Genomic DNA, 12488 nt, shown 5'->3' with positions numbered 1-12488 from the left:
TGACATTCAAGGTCTGCATATAATTGAATTACATAACACAGGAGGGGGGAAACTAAGTGTGATGTTAAAGGGATAAAAAAAGGTAGGAACACGTTGGCATTTTGAGGTGTGTTGGAGTAAATAAGGTCCTTGTAGATTAGAAGCTATTCTTTTTTTTAACCACCAAAGTTTCAGGAAGTCAATGGAATGTCACAGCATCATTGTCACCAGCCACAGATAGCAAGCCTGGGGACTCAGAAGCCATTATCCCACTCCTTAACAGAGATCCCATTTCCATTTCACTTTTATGGAAATTTTACATAATTATTTGTGGAAGTCAAGTGGAACTTCACAGAGTCAATGGAGCTGTGCTGGAATGAGCCAGAAGTGGGAAGACAAAGAGTTTTCTGGACTTCAGAGCAATCCTGGTGCTTGTGAGGTTTTCCACATGAGAGCTCAACTGGAGAGGAGCAGGAATTGAAGGCATTTAAAGCAGTTAATTCAGACATATCGATCCCACACTTATCCAGCTGTCTGGATGCATTTTACTGAGCCACAGAAGAAGAAGGCTGGATCACACGTGGGTTCCATGGAAAATGTTCAATGCCAGAGACTCCTTGCTGCAGCAGAAAACTCTTGTCAAAGGAAGGAGGAGAGGGTCAGACCAGCCCATTTCCCAGTGATCAATAGCTGTGTAAAACAGTCAGGAAAATGAGGAGAGTAGAGATAAATAGATACACTCAAGTGCACATCCACACGTTAATACTCAGCAAGTCGTGCACCCAGAAATCTGGGTGAGGTGAGTTAAGTGGTTCCTCAAACTCTTGAAGCTTCTTGCTAAGTCTTCAGCCTTTCTCTATGCTCTCTGTGCTGCAAGAACTAATCCCAAAAGCAGCATCCTGGCTGCACTGGGAGGAAGTGCCATGGTGGAGCCCAAAGTGGCAGCTCAGCCCCTCACTTCCCCTCAGGGGGACTGGGGAGAGAACCACGGGGAACAGGTGAGAAAACTCCTGGGCTGAGATCAGACAGGCCAACAGGGAAAGCAAAAGCTGTGAAAAAGCAAGGAAATCAAAACAAGGAATTCATTCCCTGCTTCTTCTGGGCAGGTGTTCAGCAGCCCCAGGAGAGCAGCCCCCATCCCTTGGGAAGACAAATCCTACACATTGAACATAGGAAATATCCCTTGAGTCACTTGGGTTCACCTGTCCTGGTGCTCCTCCAGCCCCTTGCTGCTGGGATGGTGAGGAACAGAAAAGGCCTTGGCTCTGTGTGAGCACATCCCTGTGCCACCAACTCTGCTTCCACACCCCTGTGTCACCAGCACTGCTTCCACACCCCTGTGTCACCAGCACTGCTTCCGCATCCCTGTGTCACCAGCTCTGCTTACACATCCCTGTGTCACCAACTCTGCTTCTACATCCCTGTGTCACCAGCACTGCTTACATATCCCTGTGTCACCAACACTGCTTCCACATCCCTGTGTCACCAACTCTGCTTCCGCATCCCTGTGTCACCAGCTCTGCTTACACACCCCTGTGTCACCAGCACTGCTTCCAGATCCCTGTGTCACCAGCTCCGCTTCCACACCCCTGTGTCACCAGCACTGCTTCCACACCCCTGTGTCACCAGCACTGCTTCCACATCCCTGTGTCACCAACTCTGCTTACACATCCCTGTGTCACCAACTCTGCTTACACATCCCTGTGTCACCAGCTCTGCTTCCACATCCCTGTGTCACCAGCACTGCTTCCACATCCCTGTGTCACCAACTCTGCTTACACATCCCTGTGTCACCAGCTCTGCTTCCACATCCCTGTGTCACCAGCTCTGCTTCCATACCCCTGTGTCACCAGCTCTGCTTACACATCCCTGTGTCACCAGCTCTGCTTCCAGCACAGATCCCAAACCCATAGCCTACAGTGGCCTCAGGGAGGAAAAGTAACTGCCCCAGCCAAAGCCAGCACAATAGGACATAAAAAAATATTGATTTCCTGATCATCATCCTTTGAATTTCTCATAGTCTGGAATTTGCTCCCTTTCTATACTTTGAGAATAACCCTGTGTGCACATGTCCACTTCCCTCCCTGTGTCTTGCTACCGCCACGATGGGGAGTGACAAAACCGGCACAGTTAAGAGAAGAGAGAAGGAAAAAAAAGGAAATATCAGGAAACTTGGCACAACATCCAATTATAAAAGTGGATGCAAAATGCTAACAATTCAGTGCTCAGAAGAACTCATCTGAATTTCATTATCATCTAAGCAGAATCTGGTGTTTGCTAAAGAGGACAAATGTTCTTAAAAGATGTGTTGCTCACAGTCATCTCAGGATATAAAAACATGAATACAAGTTACCAGTTGGTCCCTCTGCATTCCAAAGAAGAAAAGGCAAAGAGAAAAGGAAAGAATTAAAGATGACTTTTCAACAGATGCAAAGCACTCCGGGGGGCTGTCACTGAGACAAATAAAGCCGTGGGATGTTGGGATGTCCTCTGTGAATCCATGAATGCCTCTGGAATTAGGCCAGGTGTACCACAGCAGGTTTGGACAGCACTACACACTGGGTGGTGAGGGGTGGGGGGAGAGGGGCAATTCCTGCTAAAGGACAGGAAAGAAATGGAGTATCAGCCCAAAACACTGCTCCCAGGAGAATCAAAGAACAGGATTTTGCTCCATTTTTTCCCATCAGTCTTTTTTTTTGTAAATGTTTAAAATTTTATTTTATTACAGCAAAAAATGAAGAGGATTAAGGGAAATATTGAAAATTTTAACTATGGAGAATTAGGATTGGAGAAATGAAATTTCAAACAGGAAAGTATTTGTAACTTAAAAAAAAACCCCTCTTTCTATTAAAAGAGAGATGTCCCAATTTTTTCCAGTGAAAAATTTAGGTGTTTATTCTCAGAGATATTGTTTGTTTGTTTTAGATACTGCATCTTCATTACATCCCCCAAAATACAGAAGAAAGGGGGGAAAGCCATTGCTAGAATTTTAGCTGATGTACCTGGATGGTTGGTAAAGCTGCTACAATTTTTCAGGTTCTAGGACAGTGGTATATCCCTAGAAAAAAAAAAAAAAAAAACAAAACCAGCATTTTCACATTCATCTGTCTCAACAAAAAATTAAGAAATTAATAAAAAAATCATTCTAGAAGTAGAGAAAATTCAGCATAAGCCAGATAAGGTAAAATAAATCGATAGCTGAGTAATCTCAGAGAAACAAAACTGATTTAATTTGTCCTGGAATTAGGCATCTGCCATCATCTTTAATTTGCCAGATCCCACACAAATATAACATTAAAAAAGTTCCTAAAGCAATTTCACATCCTAATTTGGATCATTTTGTATCACTAGAACCATGGCGTTTTGCTCCATATCTTGTCCAAGAAGTAGAAGAGTAGATCTTCTCTTTTAAGTTAACTGCTTCTACTTTTCTAAGTCATTTGGCATTTCCTATATGTGGAGGCAACTATGCAAACTTAAAGGCTGATCATTACTCAGTGTCAACCAAAAAAGCTTCACCAGGGGAGGAAGAAAGTTAAGGCTCCTCACTGAGTAAGACTCTGTCACTAAATGCATCTCAGCATCAAAAACTGAAAAAAAGTATTTGTTTTCATCTCAAACAATTCAGAACATAATAAATATGGCTGAAGTGTGGAAATCTGCATATAACCATCAAAATTCCCTAAATCAAATATTACTTTTTACATTAGAAATATGAGGCTGCAGCCAGAAGCAACAGATTTTCCAAAAGTATTTACTTTGTGTGCATTTTCGCCTGGCTTAAAAGCAGTTCTTTAAAAAAGTCATTTCTTGTAATGCTAGGGAGATCAATAGAGATTTTTTTAAAGATATTTGGAATTCACTGTACAAAACAAAGAGGCATTAAAATTAGATGTTAGATATGAGTTATTTAAATTAGTCTTACCTATCTCAGCATGTGAATATTTGACTATGAAGCTGTGCCTTGACTTATTTTCACACGTTATTTGCAACACAAACTGCAAGTCTCAAATATGGTGTTTATTTCTGATTCTTATTTTAGCATGCCCAGTGCAGCCACACTTTCTCCAGAGCCAAACACTGAGTCCATTCCCAGTGAATTCAGACAATATACATTTACCTTATGGAGTGTGAAATCTGTAAAACAGGAATATTTCTCACCCCTTGTTATTTGACTCCTGCATCAAAGTACTATCTACTACCTACAAACCATTTTTAGCTCTCCTTTTGCATCATGTTGTGCCTTGAACCCTGAACAGTGTTTGAATTCACAGAATAATCCGAGTAGGAAGGGACCTTGCTCTGGTCTCAGATGAAATTTCCAGCTGTGCTCCAGGAAGATCTAAAGCAGGAATTCTGAGGCTAAAGGTGGGGTGTGCTCAAAGTTCAGGCTGGCTGAAGGCACTGACACACACCAATGTCAGACTTCCAGGGACAGCCAAAGAGCCTTGACCATCACCAGGACCCTGATCCCACCTGACCAAGCCAAAAATTTCACCCCTGGACCCTTCCTCCTGCCTGTCAGGGGTTGTGGTTTGGGATGGGAACAGCTGACACTACAGACAGCGCTGTCAGCAAGAGAGAACCAGGAAAGGTGACCTGTGGCACATCCAGCCACTCTGACATGGGGCTCTTTGTCATCTTGCAGAGCAGCAGACCAAGGTTTTGGGGAAAGGAAGGAGAAGTTGTGGTGGGGAGAGGCAATAAGAGCACCAGCGTAGGGAGAGGTGATCTATTGAATTTGCATTGCCCCCAGATGAAGGCAGGAATGATGAACCTGACTCCATGTTCTCAGAAGGCTAATTTATCATTTTGTGATACTACATTATATTAACGAATAATAAACTATACTATACTAAAGAATACAGAAAGGATACTTACTGAAGGCTAAAAAGATAATAATGAAAACTTGTGACTCTCTCCAGAGTCCTGACACAGCTTGGCCCTGATTGGCCAAAGAGTGAAAACAACTCACAGCAGACACCAATAAAAAAAATCACCTGTAGGTAAACAATTTAACCACATTCCAAAGCAGCAAAACACAGGACAAGGAAATGAGATAATTATTGTTTTCGTTTTTCTCTGAGGCTTCTCAGCTTCCCAGGAGAAAAATCCTGGGCAAAGGGATTTTTCAGAAAATATGAACGTGACAGTGCTCTGATAAGAGGAGTGTCTAGACATGGGGATCAGGAAGGTCAGAGAATGGACATCAAACCTTTGGCATGGACACGCCATCCTCACCACTGACCCCTTCCACTCCAGCCCTTCCCTCACAGCATTTCCCAAAGCACCAGTGGCCTGTCCCAGCCCCTTTCTTGTGCCCTGATGTGACAGGGCCAAAATGATTTCCACTTCCCCCCAAACTTTCCCCACTTCTCCCCGTGCTGCCAGATTGAATTTCACCTGTCCTGCCAGGCCACCTCAACTGCTGCTGCTAAGGAGGCACTGTCCCATCAGAGAGCAATCCTGGTGCTTGGAAAACCAGGAATTCGGCACACAGCAGGAGCACAAGTTGAGCAGCAGACAGCAGGAACTGAGCCATGGAAACCTTTTTGTCTGGTTCATTCCTCCTGAGTTCTCTTGCAATTGGAAGGGCTGTGTCTGTATTTCCCAGCTCCAAATGCAACATAAAACCCAGAGGCTGCTGTGAAACTTCGATAAGGAAACTGAAATTTGCCATCAAAGCAAGGCACACCACCAAACAGCAAAATGGACAATACCCTAGCAGTGCTAAAGCTCCAAACATCCAAAAGACAATATAAGCACTCAGACCATCTTCAGGGGAGGCTGGGAGGGCTGCGGGGTCACCTGTATGTGGTCTTTTCCCATCCCACACTCCCACCCTGTGCCACAGCAGAGTACTTGGGATTTACAGCCAGCTGGGTGAACCTGAGTGCTGGAAGACAGCGCTCCTGCTGGCAGAGAGAAAAGCTGGGTTTAAATAAATCATCACCAGGATCTGTTTGTGCTAATCCTTGGGAGAAAAGAGTTTAACTTTAATTTCAGGCAATGGCACTGATGGATATCAGACCCTGCACTGAGCCCATGAATAGATGAATAAAAATATACTTAAAGAGCCCGGGATGTATACCTGTCAAACACTCAGATGACTAATGCAAGAAGAACCAGATAAAGACATTAAACATGCAGTAGACACTGGCATGGGGTGGGAGGACGTCTGATTCTTGTCAAGCAATCACAAAAGAGAATTATTTAAGATCCAAAAATACGGTGTGGAGGACTGTAATTCAATTGCAAAGGCGCTGAAGACAGCAGCTTTTGAATACAGCCTTTAGTTGGAGTTTAAGAAATCAAAGTAACTGTATTATTAACGTGCCTTAAACACCAGGTAAACCAGCAATTTCTTCCTCTGCAGGCACCTGGTGCTCCTCACAAAATAACACCGTGTTTTGACATCCCCCGTGCTTGGCACGGGCTGCCTGTCAAGCAGGGGAGGTGACAACAGAGGGATCCTGGTGAGTCTTTCACAGCTGTGCCTGTGAGCCCCTAACAAGAAAGATAAACCTTAGATAACCCTTATCTCCCCGCCTGCTGGTACCTTCCTGCAGCACCCACGGGGGCTGCGTTCCCCTGGCAGGGATAATCCAGGCTGGGTGGCTCACAAACATCCGCCTCTGCTCCAGGAGTGTCCTGAGACTAAAATGTAGAAGCTGGGAGGGCTCTCTCTTCCTGCAGGAGTCCAAAGGAGGGCAGGATGAACACTTTAATCTCTGTGGATATGCTTCGTAGAGGATGAAACCCAGATGTGAAATGTAGAGCAGGGACCAGGTGTCCCAGCTGCTTCCCCACACCAGGAGAATATTTTCAATATTAAAATGCACTGATACACATATTTTTCAGCTCCTAAAAATGCCCCAGCATGCCAAATACCCAGGCTTTACTAAAATGCTCTGTCAGTTTGTCCCCTGCGTGTTTGGACCCTCTCACAATCAAAAGATCCTTTAATTCAGATATTCATGTAATTACCTGAGCACTGAAACAGCAGCCAAGAGTTTGTCTCACTTCCACTGTCTCTGTGAGTCCTGCCCAGCTCTCAAAACCTAAAACTGCAATGCTCTGCTCTCAGGAATAAACTCAGGATGCCATGAAATGAAGCAGCATAGTAATATTTTGCAAAAAACCCATCAATGTTTGTTTGTTTGTTTGTGCATTTAAATTCCGTTTGTGGGAAGTGGGAGGTTTGCCTAGAAACCTCTGAGCTGGGTGAGTCTGGATTCTCTATGAAAAACTGTTGCACCTGGAGATGTCAATCTTACCTTTTCTCTTACACGCACATAAAGGTGTTTTCAGATAACTTTACCTTTTGTAAGCATCTGTACTTTGGGTTTTTTTACGAAGTTTGATGGTCCTTTCAAACTCCAGCATCTAGATGTGGACAATTTCCTTTACAAAAAGCCTGTCACAGATGGCTTCAGATGGACATATCAGCTTAATCTGAGACAGCAAGTCAAGCAAAATAACCCACATTACAACCATTAGGGAAGCTTTCCTTCCTGCCTCGCCACTGGAACGTGCTATTATAAAATTAACAGAAGTTTTCACAGGGCTATCTCTCCAATCGACTTCAGTTCATGTCTATCAATGCTTCCCAGCAGACTGAAGCCATACAAATCCTGCGCACAATTGCTCCCTGTCCTCTGCCACAGAAGCACTTCCCTTAACAAGAAATTTCCCAAGGATTTTCAGTCAGAGGCACCAACAATGGCTGCAGTGAATGGCAATACATTCCTCGAGATTTATTCTGCAAGAGGCACCTTTCATTTTAACAAATGTACCGTGGGATGAGGAGTTTGTGATGGGTGAACTCAACCAGCATGTGCTGACAGCACCCCCCCCACCTGACAGCTGGAGGGCTCTGCAAAATGGATGATTTGAAGGCTTGAAGTGTGTTATTCTTCCCTTTGTTACTCTGTTGGATTCAAGTGCTAAAAAACCCCCACACCTGGCCCTAGGAAATCAACTTTTCCTCTGGTGAAGTGTGTGCTTTGCGTTTGAATGGGAGGCTTGATGGGGAAAAGGAGAAGATGAGGTAACTGCAATGTTAGCTGGAAAAGTCTCCTCAAGAAAAGTTTACTAATTTCTATTCCAGTAGTGGATCAGGAGAGGGATGAGAGCACCAGCAATATTTTCTGAACAACTGGAACCATCATTTCTAACAGAAGTCCTTTTAATGTTTACTCAGTTTAGAGAGATTGAATCTAAAAATCTAAAAATTTGCATCACTTGAACATCACATCCAAGTTATCTCCAAACCAGCAAAAGTAGGATACTTATTTTTTCCCTTCCACTCTTCATTCTGCAATCACTTTTATACCTACATTCCTTGCACTGGAAATACTAATTTTCAGTTTCATGTGCACGGGGCAAGCATTCTGTGTTTAATGATGATGGGGCAGCAAAAGCTGCAGAGGGAAATCCCACACTGCCTAATCCAAGCTCTGGTAGCTGAGCTCCTCTCCAGTCATTCACCACCTCGAAATTTGGAACTGCAGAAGGGGGGGGGGGGCAACTGATGAAGACAGATCTCTGCATTTTAATGAGCAGTCCTGCAATATTTACTTGGTTAAAAGACAGTGGATACTTCATCTTGCCTGTCATAACAAATATGTTCCTCCTGGCAACTCAGCATCTCGTGTTTAACACTGCACTGACAAATGTACCTCTCCTCCTTCCTGATGAAAGCAGACACAACTTTAGAGGGAGCAGGCCTGCAGGTTAACTGGGATTGTTTTTTCTTTTAATTTTATAAATGCAATGCTTCTTCTGGAGCTGAAGACCACTATTGTAGTTTGTCTACAGCCATGTCCACACTGTCCCTGTAAATCCTCAGCTTTGTGCACTGCTCAGCAGCAGAAGTGAATTGAAATGCAGAGGTTAATGCAAAGCCTGGAGTCAGGTAATAAGGCCCAGCTTCCCAAACTGCATTTGCCCTGCCAGGTAAGAGGACAAAGTGATTCCTCCTCATACGTGGAGCTGATAAAAAGTGTTCCTCCATAGCTTTCCCAGCATCATCTCCCTTGCAGACCCCCAGAAAGGACCTGAGTGAGCTCAACACCCACCTGCAAACTTGTCAGAAGGGTAAAGAAAACAGAGATCTGTCCTTCTTGCCTTACTTTCTGTTCTTCCAGCAAGTTTCCCCTCCCAGGGCTTGTTTTACATCACCTGGAGTAGCTTGGTCATGTAGAGGTGGCTGCAGGAAAAGGGCAGCAGAAACTGATGGTTCCTGAGACACTTTGACAGTGATGGATGAACATCACATATCCTGACATTGCTTCCCACTGTTCCACAGAGGGGAGTTAGGAATGGATTCATTGAGCAATGTTTCCTCCTTTCATGATCCATCTTGAGATGACAATCCAATTTTCAGGTCAAGAGAAAATTCTTAAGTGATGGAAAAGTCACAGGTGACAAGAAAAATGGCTGTGGGTGATGGCAGGAGGAAGAATGGCTCTGGTGTGGGTTTTATGGATGAGACACACAGGATATGATGGGGAAAGAGCACGGGGTGGGAGTCACAAAGAAGCAGTGCAGTAGTTGGCTTGTGCACAGCCAGCCCTGCTCTACTCACAGATCACACAAAAACGCACAGGCATTCCTTTCTCCAGACTTCTGACAGCAGAAATAATATAAAAATATATCTGCGAGTATTCCATTTTCCCCATTCAAAGTCCAGCCAGAGTCACTATTTATCATCATTTATTCCAGTAAGTAGAAGCCACACCCAGACCAATTATCTCACTGTCAGAGCTTGTAAATGGTGTTTTGGTACCATGGGATTCCTGTTCAGGAGTTTTGTTTGGATTCTGAGGCCTCTAATCTTTATCAGATATTACACCCCACTCATCACTGTCAGGAACTAAAGCAGCATCAGCATCTGAGGCATTGCTAACAGGGCCATCTTCAGCATGTGAATCACCCTGCACATTATCCTCCAAATTCCTCCTTGCCTGAGGAAAATTAACTCCACACGGCCGGGACAGGTTGGATGGGGTTCAGAGCAACCTGGAAGGTGTCCCTGGCCATGGCAGGTGGGGGAATGAGATGGTCCCTTCCAACCCAAACCAGTGTGGGATTCTGGGATTTTGGCATTCTGTGACACTGTGGGTATCAGCTGCTCACTGCTTTCCATGGAGTATGAGGGCAGGGAATGGTGAAGTGAATAATAAAATAAACTAACTGGATGCTTAAAAAAACATTTTCATAGAAACAACACTTGGCTGTGGCCAAGCAAGGCTCTTGCAGATGTGAAGAGTACAATTCATTTATAGGATCCAGAATGGTTTGGGGTAGAAGGAACCTTACAGCCCATCCAATCCCATCCCCTGCCATGGGCAGGGACACCTCCCACCAGCCCAGGGTGCTCTGAGCCCCATCCAGCCTGGCCTTGGACACTGCCAGGGATCCAGGGGCAGCCACAGCTTCTCTGAGCACCCTGTGCCAGGGCCTGCCCACCCTCACAGGGAACAATTCCTTCCCAATATCCCACCTAACCCTCTGGCAGTGGGAAGCCATTCCCTGTGTCATCAGTCCAGACCCTTCTAAATCCTCTCTGTCCATGTATCCTGAAAGCTCCCTTCTTCCTTGTTCACAAAAGAAAGAGGCCACATCACTTTCAGAGCCACTCCACAGCAAACCCTGCTTCCAGAGCTGCCTGACATGGTGCTGGTGGGATGCACGCCCTGTGCCTGGCCAAGCAGCACCTGGCACAGGGATGTTCTGCCACACAGCCTACCCAGCTCTCCCTGCCAGTCTCACTGCAGTGTGCAAGTCCTGGCTGGAAAAAAAACCCCAGCCACCCCACCTGAGGCAAATAACAGACCCTTAAATGGCTCCATGCTCCCACTGGATGCAAATCCATGCCAATTCCCATGCCAGCTTTCTTGTCTCCTGGTCATCAGCTAGGCTTTAGTTCTGCCTTCCAAATAAAAGTGCTTTATTAAACAGCAGGAGATAATTACAGCAGTGTCAAAGCCTGCTGAAGCACAAACAATGTGAGATTAAGGTGACTGATGTCAGAAGGAATTATGTGTATAAGAAATAAGTGCACTTCTGGTTATAAAACTAAAGTATTGATAACCATTTTTCATCTGAATAACTTTAGCAAAAGGGATATTAATGATGTGGGAGAAAAAAAAAGGAGCAGCTTATTAGTGGGAAGTCTGATGTCCTCGTTTGCTCACTTTTTTGTGAATAATTTAATTATAAAAGTTCCTTTTCTCAACCTCTTGCATTTCTCAATGAAGACAAAACAGAGGAAAAGAGGGGGATAAAAATATAAGCTGCTTTGCAATTACTGAACTCAGAATTCTCTGGATTTGGGCTTGATTTTTATAATTCAACAACAGAACAAAAAAGCCACTTTGAGATTGAGTGAAAGCTTTGATCCTATTTATAAGGAGAAAAATGAAGGAAAACTGCCCTAGGTTAAAAAAATAAGTATAAAAACAGTTTTAGCTTGAAAAATATTATGAATCCATAACTCTTGGTTTGGGTTTAAGAGGTAAACTGCCTGTGGTAGCTTCCCTTGCCCTTTCTTCAACACCATCTAAGCCAATGGAGGTGGAAATTGAGCATTTAAAATTTCCCCAACAGTTTAGCCTGTTTAACCTTTTTTTCCCAACACTTTAACCTCTTTTTGTCAAGCACACTTTTTCTGTGGTTCCAAGTACACTTTTGCTGGGGGTTGACCCAAGCCAGGAGAGCTGTAATATCCAAAGAGCCCCATTAACTTGCCTTGACATCTCATTTCCCTCTCTTTTTATGACTCTGTCACTCATGACCCTTCCTCTGCAGCTCAAGCATCTGTCAGAACCCAGAATCTGGAATTACATTATAATAGATATTGAATATGAGTCACTCCTGCCCTCCTCTTTTCTGATTGCAAGAAATACCAGTGGTCAGCTCAAAGCTCCAGGATGACAACAAGTGAGTTTTAAAGCATCACCTCAAACTGGCAGAGTTTTTTCTGGTTGCAGGACAGCAGCAACTGCAGAAATGACTGAAATACAGAGAAGAGAAACAGCACAGCACAGAGCCCTTGGGTTTGATTTCTGTGCTACTTTTCCTCCTGCTAGTGCATCAGGAAGGTTTATTTGGACCCTGTTATCACATGTATTCTGTGTGTATTTAAATATTGTGTGGATGTAGGGAGCCTGACTCCACACAGGATGCGAACAAAGGTGGGAATTTCACTCCACTGACAGCTCATCAGGGAGAGCTGAGCCTGGGATGTCTGTTGCAGTCAGGTCAGCTTGGAGGGGGATGTTGGATCCATGTGGGTCCCTGTGATGGATCCCTGGTGCCAGCAGTTAGGATGGTGTGGCACTGAGGCCACTTGGCAAAATGACAGGCTCAAAAAACCATCCAAAGGCAGCAGTTTTCCACAGGCAGAGTCTTACAACCACAGGCCAAAATTTCAGGTCATAAATAGGGTTAAAAGATGGACTTGATGATCCAGGATGGGAGCTGGACTTCCACTGCTGTGGGTT

Source organism: Motacilla alba, chromosome 8 (genome assembly GCF_015832195.1).
Source record: "Motacilla alba alba isolate MOTALB_02 chromosome 8, Motacilla_alba_V1.0_pri, whole genome shotgun sequence".
NCBI lineage: Eukaryota > Metazoa > Chordata > Aves > Passeriformes > Motacillidae > Motacilla > Motacilla alba.
The sequence above is the reverse complement of the archived record's forward strand: the minus strand, read 5'-3'. Positions refer to the sequence as shown.